General features: G+C 32.6%; 1 long non-coding RNA gene across 2 annotated transcripts in view; it reads right to left on the minus strand.

The window, feature by feature from the left end:
• The window catches only part of LOC144287538 (uncharacterized), a 140672-nt gene that overhangs the window by 83442 nt on the left and 30863 nt on the right, over nucleotides 1-26367 (minus strand). For both annotated transcript variants that reach the window (XR_013355322.1, XR_013355321.1), the window contains one exon: nucleotides 1349-1449. This is a non-coding gene — a long non-coding RNA (uncharacterized LOC144287538). The remainder of the gene's footprint in view (nucleotides 1-1348; nucleotides 1450-26367) is intronic.

The raw sequence follows: 26367 nt of genomic DNA on the forward strand, positions 1-26367 counted from the left end.
GTAGTCACTTTCATATTAATTTAACATGCATATGCACATCTGATAATGTTTATTTTAATGTTAAATTGTTTTCCAACTTCCTTCTATACTGATATTAAGGGAGCTTTGTTGGCACGATTGTTTTATTTTGTCAGCACTGGATAGTTGCATATCATGGATTTGGCAGAGCATATTTCTGCACTGGAAAGAAGATTACTAAATTCCCTTTTAGTTGTATATTTTATTTTATAGATTCAGTTGCTTTCATTAAGGATTAAATTATAAACAGGATGTACTAGGGTAATACATTAACTTAGTTACTGAAAATGAGAGGATTCTACATATTATGTTTTTAATTGATGCATTATTTTAATCAAAACCATCTACACAGAGCTCTCAGTTACTTCCAACATGAATTTATTATTATTATATACAATCTTCATCAACATGAAATTATACTTTCACTTCAGGGAACTCTTGATAAGGGAGATATGAATTGCAGATGACTTCATTGTTCTAAAAAACCCATGTGTACAAAAATTAAAGCTTTTTGGTTTTTTTTAGGATTTATCTTTTATTTATTTGAAAGAGAGCGAGGGGGGTAAGGAGAGAGGGGCAGAGGGAGGAAAGTCTGAAGCAGACTCTGCTGAGCACAGAGCACAACCCAGGGCTTAATCTCAGGACCCTTGGAGATCACCACCTGAGCCAAAACCAAGAGTCTGATGTTTAACCAACTGTGCCACCCAGGTGCTCCTTTAAGCTTTCCATTTTTAAAGATAGCATCAAGTGACTGTTTATTCCCCAAGACTTTTAGAGATAATCAAGTCAAAATCTTTGCTTTATTTGCCTACTAATAACCAACTGTTTTATCGTGATTGTTACCCAAACTTAATCAAGTCTCTGTGTTCAGAGACCAAATTTGAAAAAGTTTTGTCTCAAAACTTCAACATTATTATGACTTTACTCTCCTCCCCCCTGCTTTGGGGTTTACTAGGACTCTGTCAAAGTAGCAATAAGAACAGGATTGTTTCACTGACATGTTGTTTGAGTGGTATATATGCCTAAAGGCATGTATAAACTGCATTGATACATATAAATAAAAGAATAATCATATAATACAAAATCAAGATTTTAGTCCAATTAAATAAAAGTCCTGAAAACCCAAATTTATTGCCAAATTATGATTTATGTTGGCATAGTAAGCCACATAAAATAAACTGTATTCGATACTGGTAAAAATGGGGAAAAGTGAAATATGAAATTTTAAATCTGTATATCTGTATCTCTTTATCTATATATTTACATCTATATCCATATTAATATATTTAAATAATCCAAGCAGCAAACAAAGGGAAATGCATCTCATTACCTCTTTTCCCAAGTTGATTTGGCAAGCAAGGAAAGGCAAAGATGAATTTCTTAACTTTTAATCTTCCCCATTCTCCCCTCACATAGGCCTCAGAAAAAGTTCTGTGAAAATGACAAGAAAGAAAAAAAAAATGAATCAGAGAGAATCCTTTATTTTTTTTACTCCTAATTTGGAGTGAAGTAGATGGTTAGGTTAGGCAGAAATTGGGGAGATAGATACACAAATCCCAATTATCCTAATGACAGAAGCTACTCATAGTTTTTATTTTTCCACAAGGCATGAAAAGCTATTCAGTGGTGTGTGTGTGTGTGTGTGTGTGTGTGTGTGTCTCATTGGGAAGATAACTGGAGAGTGAAACAAAATTATCATCACCCAGAGTTAATCATCTCCTTCAGTAAACTGGAATTTAGCAAAACGGAAGTTAAATGAGAAAATATATAAACCAAAATACGCCAGAGGAATATGAAGGCTGGGGGGGAAAATACTCCAGGGACTCCATTGAAGTTCTCTCTCCAGCTGGACATGAGCAGTGCATGGCCCCTGCACATTATTATGCCTTCTTTCTCCTTTCAAGATCTGTAAATGGAATGAAAATGGCTGAGAGGAGTTAGTGAAGAGTGGTGGCAGAGAGACAAGAAGAGAAGAATATTGCAGGACAAATGGCCACTATTAAAGTATATCTTTAGGAGATCCTAAGTTGGAGGAAAACACAAAGCTAAGTCATGTGTTCTATATAAATGCAAGAATTATTTTCCTGTGTGTCCAGGATGGAGTAGAGAACTGTTTACAGGCCTTCACTACCTAGAAAGAAAATTATTCACTAAATAGCCAGGGCAATAAGCTTGAAGTTTCAGAATGAACAAGACACTGTTGGACCTGAAATAAATTCCAAATGAATAAAAATTGTCTTCTTTGTCACCCGTAACTTGGAACTGTCTAGGAGAAAATATTTTGAAGGTACCTATTGTAGGTGGAAAAGACAGGTTGCAACAATAAGTGAGAAAACTCCAATAATGTTGAATTGGAATCATGTGTTTTGTGAGTCTGAGAATTATTTTGGACCCTTCACACTTATGTTAGGACAATTTAAAGAAGTATCACTTGAAGTACGCTCTTTCACTGATTGCCGTCTCATTGATGTTGAATTTACAGAAAATTTTGAAGAAGCTCATTAACCACAAAATATGGGAGTAATTTCTTTCCAAAAACAGCTAAGTTTTAAAAATAAATTGTCTCCAGTTTAATGTAACAATTAAAAAAAAAAACTTAATAAATAAATAAATAAATAAATAAATAAATAAATAAATAAATAAACAAACCTCTTCTAATTAAGTATAAGTTTATTGTGATTCACCTTCTTTAGGAAGATTTTTACAGAAAATAACTTCTAATGGGGCACTGGGTGGCTCAGTTGGTGGCTCTTGGTTTCGGCTCAGGGCATGATCTGAGTCATGGGGTCAAATCCTTAGTTGGGCTTCAGGCTCTGGGTGGAGTGCTTGTTCCTCTTCCTCTCTATCTGCCCTTTTCCCTGCTCACATGTGTGAGCACTCTCACAGAACTCTCTCTCTTTTCCCCCCTTTTTCTCTCTGGAATAAATAAATAAAACCTTTTAAAAAAAGAAAGAAAAGAACTACTAAAAACAGTAGTTCTTAAGTTCTTATCAAACTGAAATCATAACTCCAAACAAATACCACTAATACTTTCCAGTCATGAATGGACTGTCCACATATCTAAAACATTCTTAGCATCTCAAAGACATAAAAACATCTTAAAATTTTTTCTGAGATCTGCTTCTCCACTATAGAGCATTCATTCAAAGTATTATACAACTTCTCCAAAGCTGCAATTTCTTTAAAACATTTAGTGTTATCTTAACATAATTTTATAAATTAATATAAATTATATACTCATGCTCGTGAATAGACACACAAAAAAATAGAGCAAACAGATGTTTGAGTTAAAGTACATCTGTTGGCAAGTAAAGAAATTTTATGTATGCTAAATTTCATCTGCCCCTTATTTTTCCCTTGATGGTAAATATTACAACTAAAAATGGTATTTTACCAATTAAAATGATCACCAAGAAGTGAATTTTCTACTTCTATACCCTAAATGTTGCATTTATTCCATATTTTTATCTTATAAAAGACATGTGACAAAAATCATCTTGTGTATCAAAAGTGGGATTTACCTGTAAAGTCATACTTGTAATGATTAATTGTAGCTGTATACTATTAGTAATTATTAGAAGAATTGTGTTGGGATACATTATGTCATCAACTGACTATGTTTATTGTTATTAGCAAGAAAGATACTAATTAGAATCACTTTCTAATTACATATCTGCATATTTTATATTGATATAAATAGCTGCATTATTTTCTTGACACCCCCAAGAATAAAAAAGAGTCATGATTTATTGCCAGTGTGGCAACCTATAAAAAATCAGTAAAGTAAAGTTGAAGGAGCAAACCCTAAACAATAGTGCAGACATTTTAAAAAGGTGCTGCAACCTAAAGGATTAAGTGGGTGATATTTATGCAACTGACATTTCATACATTTGCATATTGTTGGCTTCTGTAATATCTAAAGAACATGTTTAAGTTGACTGAATAATTTATTAAAATAGACTAATGGACATTTTTAATTATAGTAAATAGGGAAAAATAATTCTAACTATAGGAAATAGGCAAAAATATCTATTGAGAATGCAAAAGATAATGATACTCTGTACAAGGAAAGAAAAGGGAAATATCTTTAATAAAAATGCTAATCTTCATAGGCTATATCTTTATTTTAGTTTTAATTATATATGTCAGTATATGATGCAGAATTCCAGCTCTCTCAACTTTTGCCATACTTATCCCCAGAAACTTTTTATTCATTCAACCACTGGATGAAGTTAAAGGTACTATATTTGGAGTAAGAAAATCTAATTTCAAAGATTGGAATAGAAACTTATTTTTGCATAAATCATCTGGCCTCCACAATTTTGTATAAAACTAGATTCATTTTTTGGCTTAGGAATTTAGGTAGTATACAAGCATAGGTATCGTATTATACTACACAAACTCAGTGTACTAAAAAATTGCTTTTCTGTCCTGAGAGCTACTCATTTTTTCTCAGTGTATTTATTTAAAAAAATCAAATTTAGAAGGTACCAGCTTATTTAATTTTTAATTAAGTGCTCTTGAAACCTATATTTCTTTTGTAAGAGGCATATTACACATCTCAAAAAATATTTTAAACTAAAATGAAATTATATGTTATATATATATTAGCAAAATATAGGTAGTATGTTCAATATACTTTAAGAATTAAGCATTCATTGAAAATAATAGTGTGTCATAAAAACATGTGACAACTGTGCATATAATCCCAACAGTGTAATTTTTAAAAAATAAGAATCTATCTCTAGTGCTTACTTCTACCTAGTATTAGTTGGCGGTTTCTTGTATATAACAAATAGGAGGGTTTTTGAAGACGTCCTTACTACTTAACTTTTTATTCCTTCTATAAGAAAATGAGTTCTTTTTCTAGATGAAATCTTATAAATCATGTATCTTGAAATTAAGAAGTCTCTTTCCCATGTTATCATCAACTCTATAATTTCTAATAAGAACATTCCCCTATCAAAGCTTTTATTCATAACATAAAGTACTATATATTTGATATCTGTCTCAAATATTTTTTCTTGGATTTTTTTTTTAATTCTGAAAGAAAGGGCAGTACAAAGAATCTATTCACAATTTCACTGTTATTTTTATGTAGGTATATTTATATGTCTTTTTGCACGCTTAGTCAGGCATAAGTGCTGATATCTGGATCTTTGGGAAACACTTCTGTGTCAAGTTGAACATACAAATATTTATTAAGATCAATACCTGTGGAAGGGACTTGAGCAAACAGGATGGGGCAGAGAGAAAATGAGCACAGTGCAGGTGCAACAGCTTCTGCTAACTTCACTTAAACTTGTGGAGGTAAAAGGGCCCCTCAGTCATTGGATAGGGGAAATCCTTAAAAAGATGTGATGTGACATCAGGCATGGTGGCATCTGCAGTGAAGGCAATTTCTGAGGTGCTGATAGCTATAAAATGTCTGCTGACAGTACTCTCAGCAATTAGGATAAGTCTTTCTTTGAATGGGGACCAAGGTGACACATTTGCACTACACAGAGTGTTGCAAAGCACATAGCAGAAAAGTTGACATTGGCATCAGGTTGCTTCTGCTGTATTATTGATAGGTATAGATGTGTGTGAATGTATGTGGTGAGTGTGTGCCAAAATTTTTCTACAAAAGTAATCTTCATTAAATCATTTTAGATATAATCATCTTGGGAAGATGAGAAATAAGTTTTAGTAATTGATATTTATGACTTTCTGCTTATTAAACATTAACATTTAAAGATTGTTTTTTACTTAAATTTTTAAAATCTGTTTATTTGAGAAAGAGAGCATGAGTCGAGGGGGAAGGGGCAGAAGGAGAGGGAAAAGCAAACTCCCTCCTGAGAAGGGGGCCCATGGCCAGGCTTGATCCTAGGACCCTGAGATCATGACCTGAGCTGAAGGCAGACCCTTAACCAACTGAGCCACCCCTACTTAAATCTTTTTTATATGTATTTTCCAACTATTTTCTTTCTGAGTTTGTATAAAATTAGGATTGATTCTTCCCTATATATTTAAAAGAACACAACATTAAAACAGTGTGGTGGTATTGTCTTTGAAAAGGCATTTCAAATTATTGATTCAATTTTTAAAAGTTTATAGCAACATTTTAGTTTCTCATTTTTTACTTCTACTTGATTCTTTATATTTTCTTAGGAATTTGTTGATTTTATCTATGTTTGTAAATGTAAACATAAGTTCTGTATAATAGTCTCTGATTATCTTTTGCATAGAGATATGTGTTTGAAATCACGAAGCAATGCTTTTTTTTTTTTTTTTATGGATCTCAAAATTTATAACTGTGGGACCCTGAGTCTCTACTAGATGGTCACAAAGTCAAACTTTTAAAATAGTAATGTGAAGAATTACTTGCCTTTCTCATTTTGTTGATATTTTTACTGCCTATGCAAAAATGTAATGGGTACCTTCTTATGTATATGTATGTATATAATATATATTCTATATTTTTATTTAAGTAGCATATATAATATACATTCACTTAATATTCTTTTGAAACAGAAACAAATATTACTTTAAAATCTCTGTATGGAATACACATTTTTAAAAAGATTTTATTTTTATTTGAGATAGAAAGAGATAGCAACAGAGATAGAGAGAACATAAGAGGGGAGAATAGGGAGAAGCAGGCTCCCAGATAAGCAGGAAGCCCCAAAGGGCACAATATCAGGACCCTGAGATCATGACCAAGCCAAAGGCAGACGCTTAACCAACTGAGCCACCCAAGCATCCCTGAATACACATTTTTTATTAATATCTTTAAATATCAAACTGTTTTGTTCTGTTATTTTAAATATCAAACTTTTAATATATTTTTACTTTAAAATATTCTGTAAGGAAATGTGCTTCTGTTGCATACAAAGTTATAGTAGTTCTCTCCAGGGAAAGTACATAAGACATTGTTTGAGTTGCAAACTCAAACACGTTCCCCTTCCCCCGACCCATGGCCAGCTGTTTTTATTCAAAAAACAATTTGACAAAAACTATGATCATTCACTTGTGGATCTTCCGCAGACATTTCCTTAAAAATGAACAAGGTGAAACTGTCACTTCATGAAAAACAACCACAGTGTTTGTTTCCAACAATAATGTGGGAGTGTTCAAGCTTCTCAATACTTAACTTTCCTGATAGTGATATTAATAAATGTGATTTTTGATAATGTTTAATGCATTACAGAATGTAATATACAAATATTTGAGATATCTGCTAACTTAGCAAACCATATTTTTACCTCAACTTTAATAAAACTCAAAATAAGATGTAAAATTGTAGTTAGAAATTATAGATGTTTCTCTTAGATGAACCTAGATTTTAATCAAATATAATTTACAAGTTATTTTTTTGGTAAAGTTTAATTGATTAAAATCTAGGTTAATCTGTGGGAAAAAAGTACTGTTGATGTTTTAATTGACCAATCAACTGGATAGAATGGACATCTATAAAATACTTATCCAACAACAGCAGATGGAACATTCTTCTCAAGTTCATAAGGAAGATTCATAAAAATAACACCACACTCTGGGTCATAAAACACACCTTACCAAGTTTGAAAGAATAGAAATAATACAATCTTCTCTCAGACCATAATACAATTACACTAGAAATTGATAATCCAAAAATAATTGGAACATTCTCAATTTCTTGAAGATTAAACCACACTCCTCTAAATAACAGAGGTGTAAAGGAATAAATCTCAAGACAAATTACAAACGTTTTGAACTAAATGAAAATAAAAACATAATTTGTCAAAATTTTTGGGATTCAGAGAAAGCACTACTTAGAGGGAAATTTATAGCATTAAATACATATACTAGAAAAGAAGGATGTAAAATCAATAAGCTAAGCCTCCACTTATGTAAGTCGAAGAATAAGTTATGTTCAAAGTATTCAGAAAAGAATTGAAATTAGAGTGGAAATCAATAAATATATAATTAATGGTAAGAAAATCAAAATTTTCCCACTAACATCAGGAATGCAAGGACATTGCATCTCACCGTTTCTTTTCAATATCATACTAAAAGTCTTGGCTAATGCAATAAGGAGAGAAAAAGAAATAAAATATATGCTGAATGGGAAGGAAGAAATAAACTGTCTTTGTTTATAGATAAATAATTGTCTATGTAGAAAATCCAAGAGAATCAATTTAAAAACTATTCATACTAATAAATGATTACAGTATAGCTGTAGGATAAAAGATTCATATACAGAAGTCAAACAACTTTATACCAATAATGAACAAGCGGAATTTGAAATTGAAAACACAATAATGCTATTTACGGTGGCACTCCAAAAGTTTGAAAGATGTAAGTATATATCTAAAAAAAATTACACAATCTATATGAGGAGAACTCTAAAATTCTGATGAGATTCAAAGAAGAACTAAATAAATAGATATTTCATGGTTATGGATAGGAAGACTCAACATTGTCAAGATGAAAGTTTTCCCAACTTGATCTATAGATTCAATGCAATTCCATTCAAAATCCTAGAAAAGTTATCTCGTGAATATTGACAAACTGATTTTAAAGTTTATATGGGGAGGCAAGACTCAGAATAGCCCACACTATGAAAGGAGAAGTGACACAACCCAACTTGAAGACTAATTATAAAGCTACAATAATGAAGAAAATGTGATATTGCTGAAAGAATAAACAAATAGATAATGGAGCAAAGAGCCAAGGAATGGGTCCACATAAATATAGTCCACTGATCTTTAATAAAGGAGGAATAGCAATACAATGGAGGAAAGATAATCTTTTCAACAAATGGTGCTAGAAAAAAAAGTAAATCTAGACAGAATTTTTGTACTTTTATAAAAATGAACTCAAAATGCATCACAGAATTTAACACATAACTCCAGAACCTAAAACTCCTTGAAGAAAACATAAGAGAAAATCTAGATGACCTTGAGTTTTCTGATGCCTTTTTTTCAGATATAGTACACAAAGCATGATCCATGGATCATGGATAAGCCTGACTTCATTAAAATTAAAGCTTTGAGCTCCATGAAAAATACTGTTAAAAGAATAAAAATACACTCCACACTCAGAGAAAATATTTGCATAATATTATATCTGATAAGGAACTGCTATCCAAAGTATTTCATGGTATTTTTCTTTTATTATCTATGTTTTGTAACTCTCTACACCTATGATATTTACCTACTGATTTGCATACAGTATATTCAATAAATATTTATTTCATTTCCTGATTTGATGATTTATGAGATTTTTAAAAAATATATTTTATTTATTTATTCATGAGAGACACAGAGAGAGGTAGAGATATAGGCAAGGGAGATGCAGACTCCCTAAGGGGAGCCGGATGTGGGACTTGATCCCAGCACCCCAGGATCACACCCTGACCCAAAGGCAGACACTCAACCACTGAGCCACCTAGGTGTCCCTTATGAGTGTTTTTTGATGGAAAAAATGATACATATGGATGATACATTATGCCATAAAAGATAATGTCTTAGGTCTTCTGTGGAATCATTGCCTCAGTTACATCTAGACATTTTAGCAACAGCAAATAATAGTACCACCAGATAATGTGTTAAATAAATGTTATTGCTAATTTTAAGTAATGTTTACTGTAGATCAAGGCATAGAATTTAATAGGACATATTCACAAATGAAGCTTTACATTAGAAAATTAGAAGGCATTCTTTCAATAATGAAAAAAAATAAATAGGTTTGTGAATGGATAGAAAACATATACAAGTCTACCATTAGGAGAGGAGCAGTAGCTTATGTTAAGTACTGCAAATTAATGTAAACATATAAAATTAGGGACGCCTGTGTGGCTCAGTTGTTGAGTGTCTGCCTTCGGCTCAGGGCATGATCCTGGTCAGGGGATTAAGTCCTGATTGGGCTCCCTTCATAGAGCCTGCTTCTCCTCTGTCTGTGTCTCTGCCTCTCTCTCTATCTGTGTCTCTCATGAATAAATAAATAAAATCTTTAAAATAAATTAATTAATTAAGCAAATACGACATAATAAATTATTGCTTAACAGTACTGATATATTTATTAATTAAAAGCAACATTTTCTCTCTCCCTCCCCTCCTCCTCCCTCCCTTGTCTCTCTCCTTCCTTTCTTCATTCCTTCCTTCCTCTCTCTTGAATTCCTGCACCATAATCTCTCAAAGAAAGTACCTGGGATACTCTACCACAAATGTTTATCCATATACCTCAAGTAGAGAAAATTTAAATTGAGAATAATAAACTTTACCAACAGCATTATCTATAAATATAAAATACTATTTGTAAGTATATGTAACCATAAAATTTATGCTACTTGCATATTTAAAATGGATAATATTACACATAAAGTAATTTGTTAAGCATTATTTATTGCCTACAATTCAGAATCATAGTTATGCTGGAAGTACATTTAAGTATTTTCCTATCTAAAGAAAAGATAATAGACAAAATGAATAAATCACTTTCTAACCTATGATTCTAATTAAATATCACTCAATAAACTAAATTAAAAGTCAGGCCATTATCAGAAACTTCAGTTATTTTATCTGTCCCTAGGCACTGCAATTGCCAGTAAAACCAATATCTTTGATTGTTTTAAATACAAATTAAAGCAATATGCCTGAATATGATTATTAAAGTATAGTTTTTAAAAAGGCATCTGCAGTATGTGAAATTAAGTGATTTAAACAATACAAAGGGATTTTTCTTTTCAACTGACAAAAGATCATATTACAACACAGGTTGCTTAGAATAATGTGAATTTGAATTATCACTGTTACTATTAGTAGTTACCAAAAACCTTTCTTTACTTCCTTAGCTATCACAACCCACATGTATCATATCAAATGGCACAAAAGCTAAATTGATATTCTTAAGTTTCTATTATCTTCTACAACACAGCCATAATATAGAATGATTGATTTTTATTACATTAATTCAATGTAATGGCATTAAAGTTAAATAAGCAGCCAGGAATAAAAAGGATAATTTCTAACTGTTTCCTATTAACTTCAAGTCTATCATTTTTCTCTGTGATTGTTCAAAGTATGACTGATGAAGTCGTTGAAAAGATCCTTTCTCTAAAGTAGACAATGAAACGTAACAATGTAATGTTGAGATATAAAAGCTAGAAAGAGATTCTCCATAGAAAAAAATTGAGACAAACAGTAGAGTTTTATTTTATTTTTTTTTTAACAGTAAAGTTTTAAAGTTTAATTTTAGGTACTATGAATGAACCATATGTTCTCATCTTCAGCATCTGTTAGTTATGGTGATCAGGTTAAGTATTTTTTCAATAAGTGAAAATATTTTGAATTGCTGCTTTTTTAAGTAGGTGGAGGCCATGCAATAAATTAAAACTAAACGGAATGTGTTGTTTTGCTTTGAAGATCTTGGTTAGGGATTCCTGAAATTTGTGATTTGTAGCTCATAACAACAACAACAACAACAACAAAAACTCTTAAGAAAGCTCATAAACTTTGGATTTCTTAACATTTTCTAACCTGTTCTAAGGGATGCTAAAAAATGCTTAAGTTTGAAATACATATTTTCATTATGAACCCTCAAAAAGCAGAATAAAATCATTTCAGATAACATTTATAATTGTGATTTAGCATTACAGTATTTTGAAATTTCACACAGGTCATTCAAACTGCTAGGCATTAGCGTACACTTTCTGACAGTGTAATTAAAGGAGTATCTTCACTCTTCTGGTGGTTGTAAATTTACATTTACCGTGAAGCACACCCAAAGAATTCTCCATTGATTTGTGGAGCTAATGAATAAAGAGGATCCTTTTGAGTTCCCTACAGCTGATGAAAAAACTTCAGGACAGTTGGAAACCTCCTGAGACACTTAAATATTCCATTGAGTGGTAGTTTGCAGAGTATACTCTGACATCTGTGGAGGTTTCTTAGGACAGTGAGGAGGGGGTTCAGTGTAAATGAACAGGGATTGTGATGGTTGAAGAGGTCTTCTCATTTTATGGATAATTAGTATTTATGATGAACCATACTTTTTGCTTATGTGAGCTATTCTGATATTCTTCAGTGCTAGTTGTTTAGAAATACATAGACTTTGGATTGCATAGTTTTCTCAAGATTATATTTTTGGAAAATCGATGATTCAAAATTTGTACCTATGAGTATGAAGTTCGTATGCATGGCAAAACAAATCTCTTTAATGATGCCTATAGGACAAACATTTTGTTTGTTACTTTACAGAGCAGTTGCTTATAAAACCGCATATGTTGTTTATGATTGTGATTTTGTATAAGAGTATAAAAAATGAGATAATGTTGCAGTATTATTTAAAATAATAAGAGAGAGACAGCAATATAAACTCTAGGGCTTTCTACTTTTTGGTGTCCCTGTTGGAGAAACTTTATTTCCCATAAACTCACCAGGCTGCTTTTCTCCATGTTATCACCAAAGCAGCTAAGCTCTAATAAAGAAAACTCCATAACAAAGCAAATGGGTCCTATTCTAAATTTATAACTCTCTATTTCAGTCTTCCTTATTATGGTCCAGAAAGAATGCAAATACAATCTAACCTCAAATGATGATTTGTAAGTATTCTTAATTTTTCTTACGAGTGCATATTATTACATTTTTGTTGGAAAGGATTAAAATGGCACAGAAACATATAAGAAATGGCAATTTAGCACTTAGATTTAGCGCTTATACCATGTGCAAGATCATGTCATAGGAGTTATAGGACAGCAGGGAACACAGGCATTCATCAAAACTATCATTTACATGAGTTTAAATTACAAACTATGATAAGTTTTTCAATAAGAGGTACCCTGATACCATGAAATGAGTCAGTCCTTGTTGGAGCTGTCAGGGGAAATTTCCCAAAGAAATGAAGGGCTTGCTGAGATCTCAGAATGAAAAATAATTAAGTGAAGGGGTCACTATGCAAAGTGACTCTGTAGTATGAGGAGAAGAACCCATAAGGAAACACTGTAAGAATGTCATTGGAGCTAGAACTAGAAAAGAAGGGTGTTAGTCCAGGACCAGATAGCTTTGGTTCATTAAATTGTTCTTGGACACGTAATAAAAGAAGAAATTTTTCACTTGTTCAAAATAGGGAAACCTGTGCTTAATATTGTGTTCTGATGCAATTGTGTCAACCTCTGTCTCCTCAGCTCAATAAGGCTGCCCCCTTGAGCACAGCATGCTCTAGTCACAGTGCCAACCTGGGCAAAGCCAGCTACATTCGGATATCATCCATAATGCTTCTCTTCATTCAAAGGTGGAATGTCCTCCAACTTCTATGTGCTTTTGCTGACACTCTTGTGCCTTCAGTTTGTTTTAATTTTTTTTCCCTTGGATTTTCTCTTTTTTTTTACTGGCAGGAAAGTAAGTGCAAAAAGGAACAGATCAATCAATTATCTATCTATCTATCTATCTATCTATCTATCTATCTACCATCTACCTACCTACCTATCTATCATCTATCATCATAAAATTTTCCCTTTTGGCTCTGTTTTTTAGGCTTTCTCTTCTAGACCCTATAAATAACCAAGCTCAACTTCAGATCTGAGGATACACAGTAACTACCAACATACAAAATTTTGTTTTTAAATATAAATTAGAATGTCCACATGATATTTGAATCATCTGAAATAAAATATCTGGACTATTTGAAATAAAATATCTGGACTCAAGGTTGTGATTTTGAGCCCCATGTAGGGTGAGAGATTACTTAAATATTTTTTAAGATAAACATTAGGGGTGTCTGGGTTCATTTAAATGTGTGGTTCTAAAATAAATAAATAAATAAATAAATAAATAAATAAATAAATAAATAAATAAATAAATAATAAAAAAAATAAAAATAAAAATAAATGTGTGGTTCTTCATTTCAGCACAGGTCATAATCTCAAGGTTGTGAGACTAAGCCCTGAGTCAGGCTTCATGCTGGGCATGGAGCCTACTTAAGATTCTCTCTCTCCCTCTCCTTTTACCCCTCTTCCCCACACTCTGTCTCTAAAAATAAAAAATAATAATAATCTGGTAACATTTCTTCAATGATACAGAATACATTAATTTCTGAAGTACACTGAAAGAACAGGAAATGGAAGGTGAAACTAAAATAAGAATAACTTCAACTGATTAGCAAAGTACTTCTTTGCCAAGCAGCAGTACATTGTTTTTATTTTGTAAGCTTCTTTCCACTAATTTTTGAAATTCCTTATTACCCTTATTCAGCCAAATATGTATTTAGTTAAAGGTGATTAACAAATGCATGAGTGGCTGAGTGCTCTCCCTTCTCCTGCTTCTGAGAGTAGAATTTACTTCTGTGTATTTCATGCTTTGCGTATATACTCAAAAGATAAGTTTTCAGTTTATATTTAGGGATTTTCACATACCAGAGAAATTTAGAGTAAAACTATACAGACCACCAAACTGAAAAATCATATTTACTTATGTTCTGGATTTCTGATTCTTATTTCATCTGAGTATCAATGAGAGTACAGCTTAAATTCCAGGAAAAAATTAGTTGTAAATATCTATTTTTATTTCATTCAGAGTTCTCAAAATGGCCCAGAGTGTTTACATATTCATCAATACAATTCAACATTGCTGAAATGTCCTTTTGAAGTCCCTGACATATGAATGATATTAGTCTATTAATATTTTGTTTTTAATGAAAAGTGGTATTAGTTATCTTTGTTATGTAATAAAATACCACCAATTTTGTGGCGTAAAACAAAATTTACATTCTGTGGGACAGAAGGTTGGACATTACTTTGCTGGGTCCTCTATCCAGGCAGGGTCTTCCCAAATCTTCAATGAAAGGTAATAGTAAGGCAGCAATCTCATTGGGGTCTCAGGGTCCTCTTCCAAGTTCACCGGTTATTTTAAGTTTCTAGAAGTTGGAGAACTGAAGCTCTCAGCTTCTGGAGATCACCTCTTCTTTCTAGCCACATGGCCCTCTCCATATCATGACAATTTGTTCTTTCAAGGTCAAGACTAATGACAGTTACTTCCTGTCTTTTACCTCTAGAGTTTCTTTTACAGGGTTCACCTGATTGTGTCAAAACCACAATCAGAGATTACCTCTCTGTTGATTAACTCAGAGTCAACTGATGAGAGATCTTAATTACATCTGCAAAATCCACTTAACTTTACCATATAATGTAATTTAGGCAAAGGAGGGCTATGACATATTTACAGGTCCAGCCTATACTTAGCAGAAGGGAATTACACAGGATGTGTATTCAGGGGGCAGAAATTTTTCTGTCATCTTACAATTCTGCCTACCATGTAAGTTTAAAAGAAAATTTTTAAATGACATGATTAAGATTATTGTTTCCAGAAAGTGTGCAAATCAAACATAGTGTTTATTTTATATATGATACACTGTTGTTTCTAAAATATGGTGGTCAATTAAAAATTTAATATTTTTCATGTGAAATGACATGCAGTTCCTCCAACAGATAAAATAAATTGCAGGTTTAGGTAGGGGGAACGAAATTAAGTCAAAACACTGCTTTCTCATACTGTTTCAATCTGTTAACAATTTGCTAAGGACTTTTAAAGCTTCTACATGAGAAGGAAGGTATTTATTGAATGCAGCTGGAATTAACTGCATTTAGTAAGCTGTGATTTATAATGTTACCAAATTCTCTTCCATCGTCTACTAAGAAATGCCCTAAAGGTAGAAGAAGAATCCTAAATTAACTTTTCTGTCACATGAAGTACACTTACTAGTCTCACCCTATTTCAACAATATATTGGGAGCTCTATCATTTGTTTTTCACTACTTGGTCAAAACTAAATAGCAAATAACTAATGTGGTCTCTAGTTTTCTGATTTATCATTGCCATTACCAAATTAAGTTTCATCGCTTACATGTACTTGGATCTGTTGCACTTTAGAACATGGTTATATTTCTTTTTTTACAGAATTCAGTGTCTTAGAAGGACTGTTATTATTTAAACTGTTTACATGAGGATTGAAGATACATTAAAAATGTTCTTAAAATTTTAGAGAGATTAATACAGCTCAATTCTACCACCATTGTTTGTTTGTTTGTTTGCTTTTTAAGATGTCTTGATAGGTGCAAATCATAAAAGGAAAATTATGATACAGAAATGATCTGTAATAATATTCACTCCATTGTAAGAGTTCTTCTTACTAAACAGCTTCTCATTAAGTAAATCAAGCATTCGGGGGCATCACTATAATTATATGTTCCTTAATGTTAAATTTATTCAATATCTATTTTTCAATTAGCTGGATGGAATTTTGTCTTCCGATACTTAACATGCATATGGTGCATACTGCTGTGTGAAACCTAAATCCTTCGGTTTTGCTTTACATGATTAACATTTCACCCAGCTTAATCTGTATATTTGATTTTAAACTTCTGGGATGGTCTGTGATGCATGCTTTGAATGAAAAAACAACAGCCTCGACTCTGAGAAGATGATTCTGTTATGGTCTTACTAGCAGAACTGATCCATCTGCTCTCAATTTCTTGCACTTTACAATTCACTTGTATATGTGTATGTGTGTGTTTCATTCACATTCTGGCTTCTGCAAAAAAGCTTTGGTTACCTTTCAAACACAGTAAGAGATGCCGTCAGTTTATTCATCTGTTCCTCCATGTAGAAGATGGAGAAAGTGACTGGAGAAAGTAATTACAAATTTCTATTTCTGGGGCACCTGGGTGGCTCAGTGGCTGAGTGTCTGCCTTTCACTCAGGTCGTGATCCCAGGGTCCTGGAATGGAGTCCCGCATCAGGCTCCCCATGGGGAGACTGCTTCTCCCTCTGCCTATGTCTTCTTTGCCTCTCTCTCTCTCTCTCTCTCTCTGTGTCTCTCATGAACAAATAAATAAAATCTTTAAAAATTTTTCTATTTCTGCAAACTTCCTACAACTGTATTGAATGAAACAAAATCAGAATAAGTACAAAAACAGTGTCAACTGTAGTATTTACAGAGGGTGTGTGGGCAGGCGGATTTAAGGACCATACTATATAAGAGTATGTTTTATTAGGTTAAAATTTCAACACGATTCAAAAATCTACTTGTCCTTGCATTTATTCTTTATCTCTTCTTTTACAAGTACTGCACAGGAACTGTGTACCTGTTGTCAAAACATTCTATGCAATTTTTAAGCAAGAATAATTCTAAGTAACCAGAATTTTAATTTAGTTTTTAATATTCTTTACTGCAAAACTCACAAGAGAATAGAGTCCATGTTTCTAATAGTAGAACGTGGGCTGTTCTTAGGGAAATATTTTATTTCCTCAATTCCCTGTCCCTTTCTCCCAAAGCCAGTTGCTGGTCCGTTTGAGAATATGGTATATACTAGCAACCTATATCCTTGCAAAAGTACATAATAACCTCCCACCAACTTGAAAAACAGTACACATTTTTATAACTCCTGATGCTGATGATGAGCTGTTACTTTTTTCACAACCTTAAAAAGATTTTCAGTTTCTTCTGAACCAACACCATCTTCAGATGTGAGTATAACATCACCATGGATGGCCTTGTGAGCATAAGATAATACACTATGTCCATGGATGGAGGATGTATTATTCACTTAAACAGATATGTGTGCAACATGTACAGTGTATTTAGCACTATGTCAGTGTCTGCTGTTAAAAAACAACATTCAGTAAAAATATGTTCAGGATAAATGGCCATTATGGAAATGAAAATCAAAGTTACAATGAAATATTGCTATATAGCCATCAAAATGGCTAAATTTTTTTAAAAAGTGCTATTACACTGAGGTTTTGGGGGTTTAAAGACTCTGAACCTCAGAAAGCTAAAGGCAAACCCCAAGCAGCCAACTACTCTTTCAAACCCTTCTCACACTATAGCATTTATTCAAACTAGCAGGCGGTACTTGTGAAGCAGCCTCAGGGAGGCCAATTTCACCCAAAAGGGACTCTTTGAGAAAATGAGGAGTTACTTTTAGTGGAACATCAGTGTTCCTTCAGACATAAATATAAATGAAGTTAAAAGCCATACCAAGGTAAGCTACAGGTAATACCTAAACATTTGGCATATCCCAGTTGTAACCTTAAACCTTACTGCTCAATTTTTAAATTATGTGCAAGAAAAAAAAAATCCAAAAGAATGAAAATATTCATGTACCACAGATTTCAGAAAAATAGTTAACATATCTGCAGTAGAAATCTGGCATAGACTTGTTACACAATGACGATTATTATTTTGTGATCGTGGGTTGCAAGGTGTTTACTTAAATGCAAGCTTATGGGTAGGGACTACCTCTTACTCTCACTCCATTATTAGGTCTGTCTTCTTTGTGGACCTTTGTGTTTAACTCAGTACAATATCGAATTGCAGATCAATGTAATGGGTCTCAACCTTTTTATTCAGTCTTACCAACAATTATGTTGTAAATATGATCACATAATAAATAGAATGATGTTCTTTAGCACCATCTAGCTTACTTTTTGAGCAATTCACATGATGAAATTTATCTTTTATAACAACTGGTAATGACAATTTTAGACAGTATAGCTATGAAGGTCTATGAAGATAGGTCAAAATGACTACAAGTATTAATGTCATTTAAAAAAATTACTTTATGCACACTGTTGCTTTCTCATAGCATTAGGGATTTGTCTTTTTGTGCTGTCACTATGTCTTAAGAAATCATTTTCTTTGTGCTAATTGCCAGAAGTGCTTCATTTAAGTGGGAACATTTCACTTAATTGCTCTTCAGTTGCTGATAATCTTTAGAACTAATGTATTTTTTATAAATGGAGATTGAAGGCACTTTGTAAAAATAATTTATTAAGACTTACTTTATGTCATGAAATACAAGTTATTGTCATTGCCTTGAGAAAAAGAGCAAAGTCACATACAAAGTAGAGAAACAAAATTTGATGTTTAAATAAGTCAATCTGTTGACTTATACTTAGCTGATAAACACAGTTAATCATGGGAAAATAATATATATTTTTTAACAAATACCTCTAGAAGGGAATATTTTGATCAATTTCTGATTATGATACATTAGGTTATTTGATATTTCCTAGAAGTTTGCTTTTCTGTGCCACCATTTTAAATTTATCTATTCTGCTTGAGGTTGGCACTCTTCAATTTCCTTTACAATAGCTGCAAGTTACCATTTGATTTATGCCTTCCCATCCCAGCAAATCTATCTAGGAGAAAGCACAGAATTCTGATAAATGCAACATCTACACTAGTGTAATGTATTGTATAAAAACACTTGATGCATGTTAGTTAGGAAAAACATTAAAGCAACTGGAATTTCAATACTAAGGTTTAAAGAATTAGTAATAACTCAAGCAAATATAAAAATATTTTAATATATTATATTTATAACCATATAATTAGGTTACCTTATGTTAGATAAATGAAATAAAATGGGTCTAAAATAATCCATCGGTATTAGAAGTTGCATAATAGTTGTTAAAATGAGTACATTTTACAAGTTTCTCATTGAAAAAAAATATTCCTAATATAAAAACAAGGGCAGAGTCCATATGTGTTTGCAAGTAGTATAAATGGGATTTTTTGACGAAATAAATTTCAGAGTGTATAGCTGGGAAAAGAAAACGTGTCAAGGGGAATACAACTATTTTAGTCTTGACAATTGGGTACTAGTGTTTCCTTAATAATTGGATGCTAATGTTGCCTTTTAAAAAAATCTAGAGATTGGTAAGCATGCGATTTAAGTGATGGCAGAATCAAGATGTCTGTTTTGGCTTTTTCAGTTTTGAGATGTTTGTCTTGTTGAGGTGTCAAGTAATTATTGATATGTATCTAACATTTGGACTAGAAGTAAGGGTAGGAAATATATCTTTTGGAATATCTTTTGGAATCATCTTGACATGCATGTACTTTTTTCTCCCAAGAAACAAATCTATAAGCCTACTTAAAATAGGTTCAATCATGGTTTTATAAGAGATGAGGAAAAAAAAATCCTATTTTTTTTATTTTTTCCATTTAATTATAGTATATTGTTATAGGAAATTTTAAAGCAAAGAAAAAAGCAACAATCTTACCACGAATGAGCATAATAGTTAGCAATTTGTTGTATTTATTTATAGATTTTCTATGTAGAAAACAAATTATAAAGGCGAGAATGTTCCCTGAGTAACATTGTTGCAACTAAAATATCACCAACTTTAATTTAATTAGGAAGTTATTTTTCCTGTAACTCCAATACAAGTTCTATTCAAGAGTGTATATTTACCTCACTCATCATTTCCAAAATCCTATCCCCCATGCTATTTTCTTTATAGGACTTCAGACTCAACAGCCCAGTACATGATAGAAGCAGAAGTGACATGTTGCTACTATGGATAATGTTTAGCTAGATGCAGTGCTCAGGAAAAGCATCACATAGAGCAAAATATCCCAATATGTTCCTCCTACCCAAATATTTAGCATTTTTTCTCCTTTCTATACTGTTTTGTAGGATGCAGCTACTCTTTTGTACTTAATTTAATTTACAATATTTTGCTGATGGCCAGGCTTCCATATTTTCCCACATTATCCTCTTAGCATCTGCCTTTTTCATTCCTCGATCATTGCCTATAAGATTAAAAAGTCTTTATTCTGGAGCAAAGCCTTGTTTTTTACCCCATGCTCTGCCAACTTGGAAACTGCTCCAGAGTCTTATCTCATATTTATACAGAATGCCAAATCCTGTTCCCTTAATTGTCTCAGCTGGGGAGCCAAGAGTGCATAAAACAGCTGGTGGCAAGTGTGTATATAGCAAATAGGTAGGACAGACTCTCCTTCTGCAAAATTCAATGCTGTACTCAGAATTTTTGCAGTTAGGGGTTCTTCCCTCTGGAGGAAACCAACACAATTGGTTCTGTTAAAACTCATTTACTATACGCAACCATCTTCCAGATGGTAGCCTCTGACACCACAAAGTGCTCGAGGCAGAGTTGTGGTTGTAAAGATGTACATATGAATGAGATAGGGTAAGGAATACTTTTTTAACAAGCAACTGAAAAAGGCATTTAGGAAACGGAGGCTTTGCACTCTGCTCTTCAGACTCAGTGGTAATGCTGCCACACTTTGCAGTTAGCATAAAAACTGAGATGCTATTTTGCTCATTTGTACATGTGTTAGAGATCTATTTTAGGTCTTCATTGTTTTTCTATAAATGTGCAACATGCTTTTTACGACAGAAATGCTAAAAACTTTGCATATTTGGTTCATAAGGCAGTCTTTTGTTTTGAGGAGATTTCTCTTTCTAAGCTTCTGAATTTAGGTCACTTTGAAGTTGAATTCTTGCAGAAAACCATTATCGTTTGTCTATCTATTGCCTTTTTCTCATATTTTAGCCTTAAAGATCGAAGGTCACAGTTACTGTGCATCTACAATGTTTTTGCTCATGCCACTAAACTCCATCTATATATTTTCTATTGATTTCAAAATTAAATCCAGGCCTCGATGCATCATATGGGACATAAAGGGGGGGGGTGTTGAAATGAATAACTCAGTGTTTCATTCCATATTTGCAAAATAATATATTAGTAACAATCACACTTACGACATTTTTTTCTTAATTTGCTCATATCTTGCTAATGTTATTTTAAAATAAAGCTGGGTCCCAGAGTAGTTGCAGATTGATACTTGATGTATAAAACATGATATAATCATTTTGATTTTTTTTAAGTATCTCCCTCATCCTGAAGAGAATGGATTAAAACCAACAGAATGTAAATTTTTAAGGAATTAAAAATAATTACAAAGGGACATATGTGTAGTTAAAAAATGTTACAAATGATCTTCTGGTGTATAATAGAATTGTTTATGATAGCTTGTTTTTGTTTTGTTTCTGGGATATCAGAGTATTGATATTAGGACATCAAGATTTTGGACAGCATGTAAATCAGTTCATAATGTAAGTGATTTGACAATTAGCTTTATGCAGAATTATGTCATTTACTCACCCATTAAATGTATTGATGGTCTACCGTGTGCCAGATACTACTGAAATTGCAAGGGTATATTGTTAAGCTAACAAGCATACAGGTGAAAAATGTTAAAAATATGGCCCATTTGGCACAAAGTAAAAGTTGCATGAAATAGCTAAAAATTTTAAAAAGCAAAAGCCACCGACTCTCACTTTCAAATAATGCAGATAAAAGGGAAACAAGAGAACTGATTCTGTAATTTGCTAAGAAACTGACATACCAGAAAGAGGAAAGAACTTATCAATGTAGAATAATATAAACAGGAAAAAAAAATGACTACAGCCAAGTTCCTCCAATTCTCGGTGACAGATTCATTTGATTTTGAATTGCATAGAAACTATACATCCATCAATTTGCTTTTATTCAGAGATATTTCTGAGGGGGATTTCGCTAGACTGTTGTTCTGGAAATTAGTTTTCTGAGTTGCATATGCCAGAACGGCACTCCTGGAATTCATTTTTAAGTAAATGCCTTTGAGATTATAAGGAAATACACAATATACACCATCAAAAAGTTATTTTCAAATCAAATAATAAAATGTTTTTTCATGTATATTTTATATCCCCACTTAATAATAAAATAATTTATATTTTCACCAGATGTCTTTATTATATCAGCCCAGATTTTTCTATTTCTCATGTGAGATCAGTACATTTCATATACTACACATTGGGGAAATAATAGAGAAAAGTGAAAAATAAGAATTTATAAGCTTGTGATTGTTCCAACTAATAGGACCCTAGTAGATTGTTTCTCCCATGTACTTAGAAGAATCAGGTGGATTTTTGGACTATGTATTTATTCCTTGTTTAACAAATATATTCAGTCATAGATACTGAAGGATGCCAGGAAATTTTGCACACATTTTAAAAACTTGTCAGAGTATGTATATATGAATATAAACAATAACATTAGCATATGAGAAATTATAGATACCATGTTAAAAGTGAATATATGTATATAAATTCAAAATATTTACAAATATATACAAATTACAATAATGAGTAAACACTAATGATCAACTGCTTTAATTAAACATTGAACTTGTGAGAAATAACATTGAAAAAAATTTAAAATTAAAAGAAATAATTTATGATGGGGCCTTACTTTTCCACAAAAAGGGCTGTGCTTCAACTAAGGTCAAAACCAAATCTATACTCCAAAATATTCTTTCATTGTGTATCTGCATCTTTTTATATCTTCATTTGTGCTTATAAATATACTTAATTAAATCAATACAATGATTAATTAGAAATTAAATTAAAACAACCCAAGTGTAGATCATATCTAGAACTTTAAGAATCTGATATTGGGTAGGCTTTATTTTGTTTTATTTTAGTTTTTTGTTTTGTTTCGACTTTTTGTTTAAATTCTAGTTAGTTAACATATAGTGTAATATTGATGTCAGGAGGGATGGGCTTTATTTTATAATAATGTTTGTTGATCCTACAAATTATTACGTCTACTTTATTTATTTTATTTTTATTTCTTTTGAAGATTATTTTTAATAATTTTTGATAAAATGACACATGCAATAAGTTCTGATATATTAATATAATGTCAGGTTGAAAGCAAAAATAAAAGCACAAACACACTGATTAATTCTTTGTGGGTCTTTAGCAAGACAGTAGCAGTGGTCTGCATTTAAAATACTGACAAATCAGGGTTCCTGGGTGGCTCAGTCGGTTAAGCATCCAACTCTTCATTGTAGCTCAGGTCATAATCTCAGGGTCATGGTCTCAGGGTTATGATCTCAGAATCATGAGATCAAGTCCCACTACTTCATCTGGGCTTATGCTCAGCAGGGACTGCTTGCGATTCTCTCTCTTTCCCTCTGCCCCTCCCAGCCCTGCACTCTCTTGCACTCTCCCTCTCTCTGTACTAATAAATAAATAAGTCTTCAAAAAGAAAAAAAAAAAAAAAAAAGAGGGACATCTGGGTGGCTCAGTAGTTGAATGTCTGCCTTTGTCTCGGATCATGATCCCGGAGACCTAGGATCAAGTCCCACGTTGGGCTCCCCACAGGGAGCCTGCTTCTTCCTCTGCCTATGTCTCTGCCTCTCTCTCTCTGTCTCTCATGAATAAATAAATAAAATCTTTAGGGAAAAAAAAAGCTTTAAAAAAAAGAAATACTGACAAATCACAAAAAGTTTCTCCATACACCTTATGATAAACTATCAGCATAATAAATACAAAAATAATTAGCCTGTGCAAATAAACATGTTTTCTAATACTGATTAGTATATTATAAGATAAAACTCACAGTCCATTTGTCACACTTCCAATTTTACATGAAGGATGCAGTAGATTGTATGATTTTTTTTTAAAATCCATTTGTTGTATATTGAGGTCCAACAGATTGTCAGCCTTCTAATTAACTGCTACCAAGACAAAATAAATCCTAAAGACCCTGACTCTGTCAATTTAGTTATCACAATTATCAATTTTATCATTTTACAAAGAGACAAACCAAAATCCAGCAAGATTAGTGCCTTGGACAAACAGAGCACACAAGGTTTACAGACAAATGTAGGGAAGCCACAGGGACAGTAGCAGTGAGGAGAAATGTTGAATGGGGGAAGAGCTCTTACCATTATGAGGTCTGAAAGGTCAAGAAGAGGGTTTGGTTAATGAAATCTAGAAAGAGAAAGCTGGGAAGATCTTCATGCAGTGATTATAGCCTTTGGTGGAGGGGCTCTGCGTAAATAAGGTGAACCCAAAGACAGGAAACAGATGAAAGTAATAATCCCACCTCCCACTCCTCCCACCCTCTGATCTCCTGCTTGACTTCTGGTCTCACTCATTGGTTTCAATCAATTGGAAGCAAGAAAGCATTGGAGCCAAATTAAATACAATAAACAGTCAACATCCTTAGGCACCAAGTAAGATATAGCAGGATGGAGAGTGAATTCGGATTGGCAAGTGAATGATATCCCATAGCCTTCATTCTTTATACCTTAGGCATCTCCTTTTTTTTTCTTCTCTTATCTTTTCTTTCTTTTCTTTTCTTTTCTTTCTTTTTCTTTCTTTCTTTCTTTCTTTCTTTCTTTCTTTCTTTCTTTCTTTCTTTCTTCTTCTTCTTCTTCTTCTTTTTCTTTCTTTCTTTCTTTCTTTCTTTCTTTCTTTCTTTCTTTCTTTCTTCTTTCTTTCTTTCTTTCTTTCTTTCTTTCTTTCTTTCTTTCTTTCTTCTTTTTTTCTTTCTTTCTCTTTTTCTTTTCTTTTTTACCTCAGGTGAAATACTGTGTTCCCAGTTCAGTCTTCACCTCTATTGTATAATCATAGGTGATATTAATTTGAACATACTTATTCCAGAAACCTAAAATATTAGCTCCAGGGTTCTTCATATGAGTTAGCAGGAGAGGGGTTAATAAAATGAAATAATTTATAAACATAAAGAATATTGCCATAGTTCTCTCTTTTATATTTGGTCATAGGCCTAATATTGTGATCATATTCACCATCTAACTCCTCTATATTTCCTTTATTTAGCTGGATGAAGTCTTCTACCCACCAAATCTCCACTCCTCCATTATCTGAGTCCTTGATAACTCTATATTTATTGAGTTGCATTTTATCAGAACTAATAGGAAGAATTAAAAAGCATCATAGTGAGTCATACTGGCTAGAAAAAAAATCTTCACTGTTCTTATTGTGAAACAGTCAACTTTCTCTCTTTTTTTTTTTTTTTTTTATACAAAACCCTGTTACAGGATTAGTGGGGATTTTTTAAAGATTTTATTTATTTATTCATGAGAGACATACACACACACACAGAGACAGAGACATAGGCAGAGGGAGAAGCAAGCTCAATGCAGGGAGCCTGACGTGGGACTTGATCCCAGGTCTCCAGGATCACACCCTGGGCTGAAGGCAATGCTAAACCACTGAGCCACCCGAGCTGCCCTCAACTTTATCTAAGTACAGTTAATACACAGCCTTCTGCTATGCTGTAGGCTCAGGTACAAGGACTCCCAAGTGCCCAATGACAACCTTAGCTTCTATTTTGTCAGAAATGTGACTTCTCTCAGAGAAGAATTCATCATTCTGGCACTAGAACCTCCTCCCATCAAGATTGTAGGGACAAAAAAAATATATTTCCTTTAGTCAGTTGATATTTTAATAGTGTAATGAGCCAATCCTTTTATCTCCCTTGGTCTTTATATATTCTGTCTGTGGGATAGACATCAACATAAAGATATTTGTAATTTTAAAATTATACTCTTGGTGGGAATGCAAACTGATGCAGCCACTCTGGAAAACATTATGGAAGTTCCTCAAAAAGTTGAAAATAGAATTATTCTATGATCCAGTAATTGAACTACTAGCTATTTACCCAAATAATTAAAAAATGCTAAACTGAAGGGACACCTACTCCCCAATGTTTATAGCAGCATTA

The sequence above is a fragment of the Canis aureus genome, chromosome 17, assembly GCF_053574225.1.
Source record: "Canis aureus isolate CA01 chromosome 17, VMU_Caureus_v.1.0, whole genome shotgun sequence".
NCBI classification, from domain to species: Eukaryota; Metazoa; Chordata; class Mammalia; order Carnivora; family Canidae; genus Canis; species Canis aureus.